The sequence below is a fragment of the Rhamphochromis sp. 'chilingali' genome (assembly GCF_963969265.1).
Source record: "Rhamphochromis sp. 'chilingali' genome assembly, chromosome: 19".
NCBI classification, from domain to species: Eukaryota; Metazoa; Chordata; class Actinopteri; order Cichliformes; family Cichlidae; genus Rhamphochromis; species Rhamphochromis sp. 'chilingali'.
The window spans coordinates 6,218,596-6,231,964 of NC_137946.1; positions in this window are offsets into that span (position 1 = coordinate 6,218,596).

Below are 13,369 nucleotides of genomic sequence, written 5' to 3' on the forward strand. Positions count from 1 at the left end.
CGTTCTACACGGTGCATTTCAAGGTCCTGCACCCATCCGGCGGTAAACTGTACCTGGGCTTGTTGCAGTGACCGGAAGTTACTAAACTTCATGAGTGTATGCACTCACTCCAAGAACCGTATGATTATAAATATGCATATAAATATGCTACGATGAGATAGCTGACTTCATCTAACTAGCAAATGTTGTCCAGGCTACGTTGGTGATACAGTTTTTTTAATGTGTATGATATTTTTGTCATGCGATTTTAAAGCCGGTCCTACAACCGCATCCAAGAATGACATGCAGCTTATCTCAGAACTGTCGGTGAAAACTATTCTTGGAGCTAGGTTTAATTGAGCTGCATTTTAAAGAGGTGCAATTTCACAATTTGTGTATATTTTCTAAGTTCACTATTTTGTCATGTGTTGAGAAAAACACAGATTTTAAAATTACATGGTCTAACATTTACATTTAGCATATAACTGCAACATTATTTTTTCATTGTTTTTTTTTTTTAAAGACTCGAAAGGACTTGAAATTCAAAGTTTCAGACTTGTGACTTGACTCGGACTTTTACACCAGTGACTTGAGACTCGACTCTGACTTGCCTGACATTACTTGAGACTTGACTTGAGACTTGAGGATAAAGACTTGAGACTTACTTGAGACTTGCAAAACAATGACTTGGTCCCACCTCTGGAAGAATCCGCGAGTTTCTCTGTGAGTTTCCCATTACGTGGTAGCGCACTCCCGGTGCTTGCGTGGAAGTTTAGGGGGGGTTTTTTGCTGTAAAAATAAGTTTTCTTCCCACGCACAACAGACACTAATGTTTTTGTCACTTTTTATGGAATCAAACTCAAAATAAGGTCAGTACTTCCACGCTGCACGCTCATACTCTCTCCCGCACTCGATATATGATCCACTGTTGATATGCACACAGCTGTGGTCACGAACGTCGCACTCGCTTATGTCACTGTCATGAGACATTCTCGCAAAAAAAATCACGGTTTTAGTAACGCAGTAACGCAGCGTGCTTACGGGAAAGTAACAGTAATCTAATTACCGCTTTTGCAATAGTAATCCCTTACTTTACTCGTTACCTGAAAAAAGTAATCAGATTACAGTAACGCCCATCTCTGATTGCCAGGAGTGGAATTCGCAGAAAATTCTCTGTCTGCAGTGTTCAGAGAAATTGAAAAGAAAAAAAAAAAACAAGGAAGAGCTACATCTCAGTCTATAGGCCTTAGTTAGCATGTTACATGTTAAAGTTAATGAGCGAACAAGTATGACTTGTTTGGAAAAATTGGCAGGAGAAACCTTGTTGTTACTAAAAAGAACATGGCAGAAAGACTTAGGCTTACATAGATGCATGTGAATAAACCACAAGAGATCTTTAACAATGTCCTTTAGACTGATGAGACCAAAATGGAGATATTTGGCTGTAATGTATGGCATCACATTTGAAGAAACATATCAGCACAAACTATTCATAACTGTCAAGCACACTTCACTCTCACATTCACACACTGGTGGAGGCAAGCTATGGTTGTAGCCACAGCTGCCCTGGGGCAGACTGACAGAAGCGAGGCTGCCATATCGCGCCATCGGCCCCTCTGGCCAACACCAGTAGGCGGTAGGGTAAAGTGTCTTGCCCAAGAACTCAACGACCAGGACAGAGAGGCCGGGTATCTTAGCTGTTCCCAGGACTGCGCTCTTCTGGACAGAGATCTCCGATGTTATTCCCGGGATCTGCTGGAGGCACTCACCTAGCTTGGGAGTCACCGCACCTAGTGCTCCGATTACCACGGGGACCACCATTACCTTCACCCTCCACATCCTCTCGAGCTCTTCTCTGACCCCTTGGTATTTCTCCAGCTTCTCGTGTTCCTTTTCGAATGTTGGAACACTGAGCTACTAGTTGTTTCGCCGTCATTGTGGATGTTGGGTATCGAAGAATCCATAGGTCCCTCATCCTATTCATGTAGCCCCTTCTGCCGGGGTTACTTGCGTAGTAGCAGTCCAACAACGCCCTGTTTTCGTCTCTTGCCCACCGATGCCTTCTTGTTCCAGTAGCCCACTTTTCGTCAGGGTGCCCTGGTTCCTCAACACCTGACGCGGACCTTGTTGATCCGGGCGGCGTCCGAGCTGGCATGCCTTCATATTTATCTGTCTCGCTCATGTCTGCGGTAGGCTTGCTTAGCATAGGGGGTCCAACTACCTTAATGGATACAGACACCCCAGGCAGGAATCGAACAAAAAGAGTTCTGACAGTATTATGTTCCAGCTGAGGTAGACTTGGTGCATGTGTGTATGTGAGACAGAATGTTTGTGCATGCGCTTGAATGTTAAAGTGTGCTAGTGAATGAGTGGGTTTTTAAATTAGTAGGAGGCAACAACAACAACAGTATGAAGAGTTGGACAGCACCAGGGCCTGACATGGTTCACGGCTACTGGCTAAAGAAGCTGACTGCACTTCACGAGCGTCTGGCAGCACAAATGAACCAGCTGCTAGTTAACGAGAGACACCCGGAATGGCTAACCGAAGGTCGGACGGTCCTGATCCCCAAGGACCCCAAGAAGGGACCGGTCCCCTCCAACTACCGACCAATAACCTGCCCCAGTACTACATGGAAGCTCCTGTCAGGCATCATATCGGCTAAGATGAACAGGCACATGGGTCAATACATGAGCGGGACACAGAAAGGAATTGGCAAGAATACCAGAGGCGCAAAACACCAGCTACTGGTAGACAGAGCAGTCAGCCGAGACTGCAAGACCAGACTGACCAACCTGTGCACGGCCTGGATTGATTACAAGAAGGCCTATGACTCAATGCCCCACAGCTGGATACTGGAATGCCTAGAATTGTACAAGATCAATGGGACCCTAAGAGCCTTCATCAGGAACTGAATGGGGATGTGGCGTACAACACTAGAGGCCAACTCCAAGCCCATAGCACAAGTCACCATCAAGTGCGGGATCTACCAAGGAGATGCTCTGTCCCCACTGCTGTTGTGCATAGGCTTGAACCCCCTCAGTGAGATCATTAACAAGACTGGCTACGGATACCGACTACGGAACGGAGCAGTTGTCAGCCACCTCCTGTACATGGATGACATCAAGCTGTATGCCAAGAATGAATAAGACATCGATTCACTGATCCACACTACCAGGCTATACAGCAATGACATTGGAATGTCGTTCAGAATGGAGAAGTGTAGTCGGATGGTAACAAAGAGAGGGAAGGTAGTCAGAACTGAGGGGATTGAACTACCAGAAGGCAACATTGCAGACATAGAGGACAGTTACAAGTACCTGGGGATCCCGCAGGCGAATGGGAACCATGAAGAGGCCGCTAGAAAAGCTGCAACCACCAAGTACCTGCAGAGGGTCAGGCAAGTCCTGAGGAGTCAGCTGAATGGTAAGAACAAGATCCGGGCCATCAACACGTACGCCCTGCCCGTGATCAGGTACCCTGCTGGGGTAATAGGCTGGCCAAAGGAGGAGATAGAAGCCACTGACATAAAGACAAGAAAGCTCCTTACCATGCATGGAGGGTTTCACCCCAAGTCCAGCACCCTGAGGCTGTACGCTAAGCGGAAGGAAGGGGGCCGGGGACTGGTGAGTGTCAGCACCACAGTCCAGGATGCGACAACGAACATCCAAGAATACATTGGGAAGATGGCCCCAACTGACCGAGTGCTCAGTGAATACCTCAGGCAGCAGAAACCCAAGAAAGAGGAGGGAGATGAGGAACCATCATGGAAGGACAGGCCCCTGCACGGTATGTACCACCGGCAGATAGAGGAGGTTGCTGATATCCAGAAATCCTACCAGTGGCTGGACAAAGCTGGACTGAAAGACAGCACAGAGGCACTAATCATGGCAGCACAGGAACAAGCTCTGAGTACAAGATCCATAGAGGCTGGGGTCTATCACACCAGGCAAGACCCCAGGTGCAGGCTGTGTAAAGATGCCCCAGAGACAATCCAGCACATAACAGCAGGGTGCAAGATGCTAGCAGGCAAGGCATACATGGAACGCCATAACCAAGTGGCCGGCATAGTGTACAGGAACATCTGTCCTGAGTATAACCTGGAAGTCCCAAGGTCAAAATGGGAGATGCCCCCAAGGGTGGTGGAGAATGACCGAGCTAAGATCCTGTGGGACTTCCAAATACAGACGGACAAAATGGTGGTGGCTAACCAACCGGACATAGTGGTGGTAGACAAACAGAAGAAGACGGCCGTAGTGATCGATGTAGCGCTTCCGAATGAGAGCAATATCAGGAAGAAGGAACACGAGAAGCTGGAGAAATACCAAGGGCTCAGAGAAGAGCTCGAGAGGATGTGGAGGGTGAAGGTAAAGGTGGTCCCAGTGGTAATCGGAGCACTAGGTGCGGTGACTCCCAAGCTAGGCGAGTGGCTCCAGCAGATCCCGGGAATAACATCGGAGATCTCTGTCCAGAAGAGCGCAGTCCTGGGAACAGCTAAGATACTGCGCAGGACCCTCAAGCTCCCAGGCCTCTGGTAGAGGACCCGAGCTTGAAGGATAAACCGCCCGCAGGGGCATGCTGGGTGTTTTTATTTATATATATATATATATATATATATATATATATATATATATATATATATATATATATATATATATATATATATATATATATATATATACTAGGGGTGCAACGATACACAAAATTCACGGTTCGGTTCGGTTCGATACTTTGGTGTCACGGTTCGATATTTTTTCGATACAAAAAAATGTTCATGCATTTTTAATTTGTCATTTATTAAAATTATAAATATATATTTTAACTCAAAAGTACAGTTTTTAAATTTAACCCTAACCCTTGTGCGTGTTTTTTATTTTGACAGCGAATGCGCACCTGCGGACCACTTATGTGCAGCCCTGGTTATTTAGCTCATCATATTGCAGCCACAGAAATTCTTTTGTCCATGAAACCATAAAGCTGCACTTTCTTTTTGCCTTATAGTCTGATTTGTCATAACTTCTCCGTTTTGTGGTAAGCTTTTCTTTGGCTGTCACTTCTTCACCCTGACCTGTCTTATTTGGCTCAGCAGAACTGAAATGCTTTTACACACGCACTCACATAAGCTCAGCGATTCTCTGCGCGATCAACCTCTCACATGTTTAAGCTTGCTGCGGGAGATTTCACTTGTCATGTTTGCATAGTAAGCTAACGATTAATAAGACGATGTCAGAGGAATTGGTGCACAAATTATCATCACTCACAGATCAGTGCTGTCGCTCTCTATACACAGTTAGCACGATTGCAAAGTGAAAGCAAAAAAACAAGCGCAAATTCAAACGCGACTTCAATATGTCACATATTGACAGTGGCTCACCGATGCCAATGACATAATTACCCAGCTACATTTCTGAAAGAATGCAAAAGCATTGACATATATTTTTCCTACAATAGCCCGACGGGCAGGGAAGAGATAGATTTTGGTAGCCCGACTGAAAAAATCGCTAGCTCCGGGACGTCGGGCTAGCGATATTGCAAGCCCTGTATCTGATTGAGGAATCACTCATCTTTGGAAAAGAGAGTTTATTACAGAGAAATGGCTCTTTCCAAAATAAAAGCTATACTATCTATACTATCTGCTTCTTCTGGGCTATATTCTCAGCAGCATAAGGAGAATCATGTGCTAACAGCTGTCTAAATGACTCGGCTAAAGTTAGTAGCATGCTTGCTTTTTTTTGTCTGCTTCCACTTTTCTTTGCACTAGGATGATGTCGGCGTAAATGTGCAGTCATATTCGTTGTGTTCCCACTAGTGCTTTCAGGTTAATCTCGTTGAAATGACCTTAACGCCACAACACGGCAAATCTCCGTTAACGAGCTACCGCCGATCGCTCCGTGCATGGGGCTAGACGGCCAACACGTTAACGAGCTAACTGCGCTAACACACTAGTTCCCACCCATGTAATTAAGCATTGCATGGCACATCCAACATACTGTTTTACTTTAGTCCATGACTCGCTTACCTTCAGGGTCATACGTCACATGAAAACCAAAATAATTCCAAACGCCAGATCTGAATGAGGTTCAATTTGCCTGTTGCAAGGAGAGCTTAACTTCTGTCTCGCTAGCTTGCCCTGCGCTCTTCCTTCTGACTATGCTGTCTGTGTTGAGCGCTCAGTGGATCTGCGCTGGACAGTGCAGCCTAGGCGGAGTAGTCGAACACAGATTCACTGAGCGCTCAACACAGACAGCATCGTCAGAAGGAAAATTGATAAAATAAATTACAAATGTTGTATTGTTCGATACATATGCGTACCGAACCGAAAGCACTGTATCGAACGGTTCAATATCGATACGAATATCGTTGCACCCCTAATATATACATATATATGATATTTGCACATTATATCCTTGGAGTGCAATGGGCCATTAAGCCACGGACATCCATCTTGCCTTGGAAAGCTTGAACTTTTTTAAAAAGAGACCCCGCCTGCTTTTCTTTTTCATGTCATTTTTAAGGAGTTTCAGTGCAACATTTTCAAGCCACCAAAAGACAACAATGCTTTAATCTGTGTAATTAATATTAAACTACTTTTACCAGTGGCTGTGTAGTTGGTAGTCTTTTAGACTGTATGCCTGAAAGAGTGTTTGAAGTTTTGAAAGACGTTCTCTTTTATTTAGGTGATACATAGACTCAAACTAAACTTCACTGGTTTTAATTGCTGTTGATGACCAGCCATAGCAAAGCAAATTCTCTACAGCAATTTCAATTCATGTGTTTTATGGGCTTTAAATGGTGCATGGAGAAAAACATAAATAACAAATGACAAGGACCAGCCAGAGTTAGAGCATCTGTGTGAGTGTCACTGGTGTTGCCTTGTATTTTCTAAGTCATTCCTTATTGTTTGTCCATCTCCCTAGCTTGTTGAAACATACAAACAAGCATGATTAATCAAACACAGTAAACTCCACAACAGTAAAAGACTGTCTTCTTTCTGTCTTCCTTCTCTCTCCCCAATCGGTCGCAGCAGATGGCCACCCCTCCCTGAGCTTGGTTCTGCCGGACGTTTCTTAATGTTAAAAGGGAGTTTTTCCTTCCTTGTGTCATCAAAGTGCTTGCTCATAGGGGGTCATATGATTGTTGGGTTTTTCTCTGTGTGTGTTATTGTAGGGTCTACCTTACAATATAAAGTGCCTTGAGCAACTGTTGTTGTGATTTGGCGCTGTATGAATTGAATTGAATTGAATTGAATTGAATTGAATTGAATTGAATTGAATTGAATTGAATTGAATTGAATAGAGGAAGATTATGTGATATACCGCACAGTGATTAGGGATAATAATAATTTCTTGGGCCCAAATTAGAACCACTGGTGCACAGTGACCTTAGATGCATGTTTGGGGACCTTTTGACATGACCATTTTTTATTCAACTTCTAGTAGCTACAAGTGACATTGGTCTATGAATGACAATGTCTACTACTACTATTTTGGTTTAATGCTGAAAAACCATGAAAATCTGATACAAGTCACATTGCTGTCCAGGTAATCTAGCCCAGTAACTATGGCGATTATCTTGACTTTGTCACCCGATGATACAGTGATTAAGTTTTCAGTTATCACAGAAATATCTGGAAAATCAAATGCAACACGTTCTCACTCCCCAAAGCGTAACTTTTTACGCTAGGTGACAAATTGTCAATATGTTACGCTTCCGGGGACCCAACACGTCCCTAGATTACGAGATCGGAAAAATGAGGAAATATGAGAACTGTTTGGAATGAATACACACATGTACATTCGTTTTACCTAATTCGCTTTGAAAAACACTATCTAACGTCATTAAAGTGCTGGTTAAGGTTAGGGATAAGGTTGGGGTTAGGGCTGGAATACATGGCTGGAATACATGGCTGGAACATGTATTACCGCGAAAGGGTCATTCTACTTGATTTCATCCATAATCCGGCCCATAACATAAGAATGCGGACAGTCACCTTGTTCCTCAGAAACTTGACAAATCGTCATTATATTACGCGTGAGAGCAAGAACTGGCTGGGAAAGTCATGATTTTTTTCAGACATTTATGATTCTAAGACAATGTATCACAATGATGCTGCTCTCTTGACTTAGCCTAGGCACATGATGGCCACCACTGTTTCACCATATTAAATTATTATATTATTATTATTATTATTATTATTATTATTATTATTATTATTACCATGAAATCTTTTGGTTATAGAAAAACTTACATTTGTTTATTTAAAAGTAATGCTTTTTTTGGTGTCTTCAGTACTTCTTGGATGGCATGTCAATATCAACTCAACAACATGACTCACACAGAGTATCGTTCGCGCTTTTAAAGAGTTTTTGTGTTGGCACCATATGTATTCTAAATGTCACACAGTGTCCCCCCAATGATCTCTAATATGGAGGTATCATATTTGTGATGTTCATATGCATATGTGATCATCGGTTTGTCTCCCATGTGCAAATGGGTGTACTAGTCTACAGGCTGTCCTGCACAAAAGAGAGATAATCACTCCAGATTGTATTGGCTCCATTTGGAAGGAGGATTTCAGTTTGCTTCAGTCATTAGTATAGACACAACATGCTCTCTTTCTTTCCAAGTCCTTTCCCTTCTCTGTCTCAAAACACTAAGTCACACTCATCTGCTTTATGCCCAGGTTCTACAGCCAGACTGCTTTGCAAACTAAGCCTGTAATCTTATCAGACATGATGGCTAGCATGGTGGAAAGGATGGGAGGTCAAGGGGTTGGGAATGGTCGTGCAGAAGGACAATCTGAAGGCTCCAGTGTGAATACAAGCCTAAGCACTTAATCATACTTCACGGCCTACATGAAAATCAGTTGTTGGTTGTAAAGCTGGATTATTGACTCTGTGTTTTACATTAGTGTAACCATAAAAATGTTATACTGTATAAATAAATGGCTTGTGTCCAAGTTTGTCTATTTGTCTACTAATTAAGTGTATCTTAGTGGAGCTCGACAATTAGCTTGATATTTTGTGCCCTCAGTCACCAGGACACTCCTACTGGATTAACCAGTCCCAGCCCATAGACAACTGAAGAGATTATTTGGGACTTCAAAGGAGCATTTATTTGTGTATGGGGGATTAAAGCAGAATGTCAGCCAAATTGAGAATTTATGGGCTACTTTGGTAAAGTGAAAATGTACAAGCCATTTATTTTAAATGTGATTATTTACTATATTTAGGGTTTTTGTGGCCACTGACTCCTTTTTAAACTCTGTTTAAATTCCATTCATTACCCAGCAGGAAAGTTGTGATGCAAAAGTAAGAACCAGTCTGCTTCCTCAATATCTCAGTATAATAAGTAATTGAGTTTGGCTGAATGTGGGGTAATTTGTTAATAACACAAGTAAACAAGTTGTTATGGTGACCACATACTGCTATCAAGACCAATCTCAACCTTTGCAGATATTCTACGTGCAGTGATTCAGAGTGTATTCACGGTCATGCATGACACCAGCCAATAAAATACTGGGGTTTTTGTTGGTGTTGTTGTTTTCAAACTGTTAAATAGATAAGATAGCAACATAAACATTGTTTCAAATATATAGAAATTCATAGCTTTTCTGCTGCACCCCTGTCCTTCGAGACACACACAAAAATGACAGGCACACTAACCTTATAAATGCCCCTTGCCCTTATCTGTTTCGGTTTCTCCATCTAAAGTAGATAACCATCAGAGCTGCTTCTATGGATGGGGTAAGCTGTTTTCAAACTGATCAGGGCTCAGCTCCAGGGCCTTTCCTATCTTTGGCTTTCCTACTGGGGGCAGAGCAGTGTATGAGCTTGAGCTTTGGGATAAAGTGGCGGCAGGTGTCCTGTGGAGGTTTTGTCCAAATTGCTTTGTATGAAGCTCATTTAGACTCCACCTCTGCTCCTCCCCTTCACTTTAACGCAGGTGTTCTAAATGCAAGCTTATTGGTACAAAAATATTAAAGACTGCCATTATATTGTTAGCAGATTAAAAAAGACACACGGTGGCGTTTCAGCTGTAAGCTGTGATTTTTCACTTTATTTTATGGACTGCTGTAATAGACAAGAACTTGTTTTTTTAACCATACTTTCTTCATTTTCATGCTTTACTATTTAGAAAAAAGAGATAACACAGAAATTTAATGTTTCTGAATGTCTTTAATATCATTTTTTTAGTTAAAAAAAATCACCTTTGCCATTGTTCAGGGCTACTCTCCATGCCTTGTGGAGAAAATTGTGCATTTAGTACTACACGAGACATGTGCTTGGATGGGTTTGTGGTGTTTGTGAGTTTTAACAGTTTACAGTTTTAATTGATGTAGGATGTAATAGCAGTAAGGGTTTACACAGTGAAGGGGGGACTCACAAAACCTATACAGCCAATAATTCAAGCAATAATATTATTAATCAAATCTCATTCACACAACCTTTTTATTCAAACACAAGAGAAGCAGGTGTTATAAGATAATAATCAATATCATACTCATCTGGTATTCTACTTTAATGCCAGCAAACAAACTCCAATGAGGCTCTCTATATGACATTCACAATGATAAAGACAAACCTGCTATATGATATATGTCAGAGTTATATGTATGCTAACTTGTAAAGAATAGCTTGGCGTATATCACAAGATGATATGGCGCACAAAGAAATAGTCTGAATCAACCAGTTTACGCCACAAAAACGACAGGACATACACAAGCTCTGAGTTAAGGGGCACAGTTATTTTTTCAAGATCAGAGTGGCTGTCATGCTTCTTTGCATGATCTGACCGAATTATTTAGTGGTGGTTGTGGTGAGGAGGGAGGCAGGCGGAGGAGGTCTGTGAGTGTGCATCTTATGCATCTAATGCAACTGATTTAGCAAACATCAGCTTTGCCCATTCCAAAGGGAAAATATTTATACTTCTCTGTTTGGCAGCATTAAGATGGCTGCTCAAGTGCTCAAAATAATCATCTTTCTTTTCCTGCCAAGTCTTTTTTATTTTCTTCTGTTTTGAATCGCTATGGCAAGCCCCAAAGCAAAAGTGCCATCAGTGATTGCGTCCACTTTCCACATGGTGACTGCTCATGTGCAACAGTGAGACAGCCTGACAGCTGGTGGCACCACTAACACAATTAAGGTTCAGCACACACTAGACAAGCTATACTATATTTTTAAACCATTGTCTGGGTTGATGTAAACCAACTGAAAAAACAGTGGAGGCTTCAGCTGTTCTGTTTTATAAAGCTTATGTGTTTAATTGCCTTTTTAACTTCCTGCACTGACTGCTTCCTTAAAGAAATACCTTCAACTTCTAGAACACAGTGAGAAAGCAATATGCTGATTTTAAAGAATTAAGTTTTGTATTGTTATCATCTATACACTGAAACTAACAATTTATAATATTGCCCAAGACTAACTGTGTAATTCCCCTGTTATTAGAATAAGAATAGAATAGTTTTATAGGAAACAAATAAACAATTCTACTGCAAGATAAGGTAGTGTGTAGGTAATCTTTTTTTATTTTTTTTTTTTATAATTCAAGTATTTATTAGATTTTGCATTTTATAACAGCAAATACAGAGATGCAACAACCAAAAGCAAGAAGCAAACAAACAAAAACAAACAAACAAAATAAATAAATAAAAAATAAATAAATAAAAAAAACACAACGAAACAAAACAAAACAAGTTAGGTTTTAACATATGTTGTATTACAGTTTTTTCTGATTGCTTAAGCACATTTATTGTAACTATTGGCTAATTTTGCAAAACTCTTCACACAAATAAGAAAACCTGTCACCCAATAATCAAAACATTGTAGTTCTCTTGCAAAAGCAAACACAGCTAGATTAACTCTTCACACCTTCGTAAAAATGGTGTTTCCGTATCAAACAGTACACACAAGCCAACATCTACTAAGCACACAATGCGCCAACTGCACACTGATGGTATGAATACAAAACACATCTGGCTTTTGCTTTCTCTGTGCACAAGGTAGGCTATGTCAGTTTGAGCTCATACTTCTGTCATAGATCCATAAGCATAGAGGGATCCAAACTTCAAGTACTGGTGTTTATTCAAACACATCAAAACAAACACAAGTGTTCATTTCCAAGTATAGGATTATTTGCAATCGCCATAATGACTATATGGGTTACTTGGTCTGCAGTGAACATGCTTCCTCTGCCCCAGCATCTGGTCATCTAGCAATTCTGTAAAGTAACAATTTCAGTATTTTCACATCAATGGTATTGGTGTGTTTCTCATTGGCATATGGCAGTGCTACAAATCTTTGTGCGAAGTGACTGTACTAACCGATTCTCATTTCAAGATGTCCTTATGGTACTTGCTACAGTGTAGCGGCTCGAGTTAGGCTGGACCCGTTGGCCAGCTACCCTCAGGGTCATTCCACGGTTGATTACATGGTCCACTATTGTAGCTCTGATGTCATCAGCAATTCTATTTCTTACTCTTCCTACCCTTCCTCTCCCCCCTCCTCATCTTCCTCTCCCCCCTCCTCGTCTTCCTCTTGCTCCTCCTTGTCCTTGTCGTCCTCTTCATCCTACTTCTTCACCTCCACGTCCTCTTCCTCGGCCTCCTCTACTTCTCACTCTTTCTGCTCCCTCCATTGTACTCCGCACACACAGCTTACCTGTATTATAGTGCTTAGGCTGATTGCAAAGTGAACTAATTATCTAAAAAAGTTTTCACATGTGAAAGTGTGCCAGACAGTTGGCAAATTAGTGTTAATGATAGCCATACATGTGTATACTTTTGCTAGGAGTGTGTTGGAAATTTGGTAATTGAGTGTTGTGCAGTGAATTGTGCCTACAGTTTTGCAAAGTGTGTGTTACAAAATTGCAAACTGAGTGCAAAGCAGTTTTTGTGCTTTTAGTTTTGCAAACTCAGTGAGTGGTTTTGCTATAAGTCTGAATAGTTTTCGAGATTGTGCTACAGGAATCACAGTTAGGGTTTAAGCATTCAGAAAAAACTGCAAACTCAAATGTCCAAGTCAGGTAGACATGTAGGTGCAAAAATTGTCCCACTGTTCCAGCGCAGCTTCTGTCACATGATGTATTTTTCCCAGCGTCTTTTCGCATGCAACATTCCCAATCATTCTGTCTTTCCACATTTTAAGAGTTGGAATGTCCTTCCAGTGTTCCAAAATGACACGGGCACATGTTACCAATGCAGTACTTAACACTCTAAACTGGTGTTTACTTAATTGCGGCACCTCTCCTTTGTCTCCTAGTAAACATAATTTAGGTGATCTGGGTAGGTTACAAAGTGTCCACCCCTGCAAATAATTCAGTACAGTGTTCCAAACTGGAAAAACCAGCAGGCATTCCCAGAGGGCATGTATCAGAGTACCTTTGGCTTTTTGG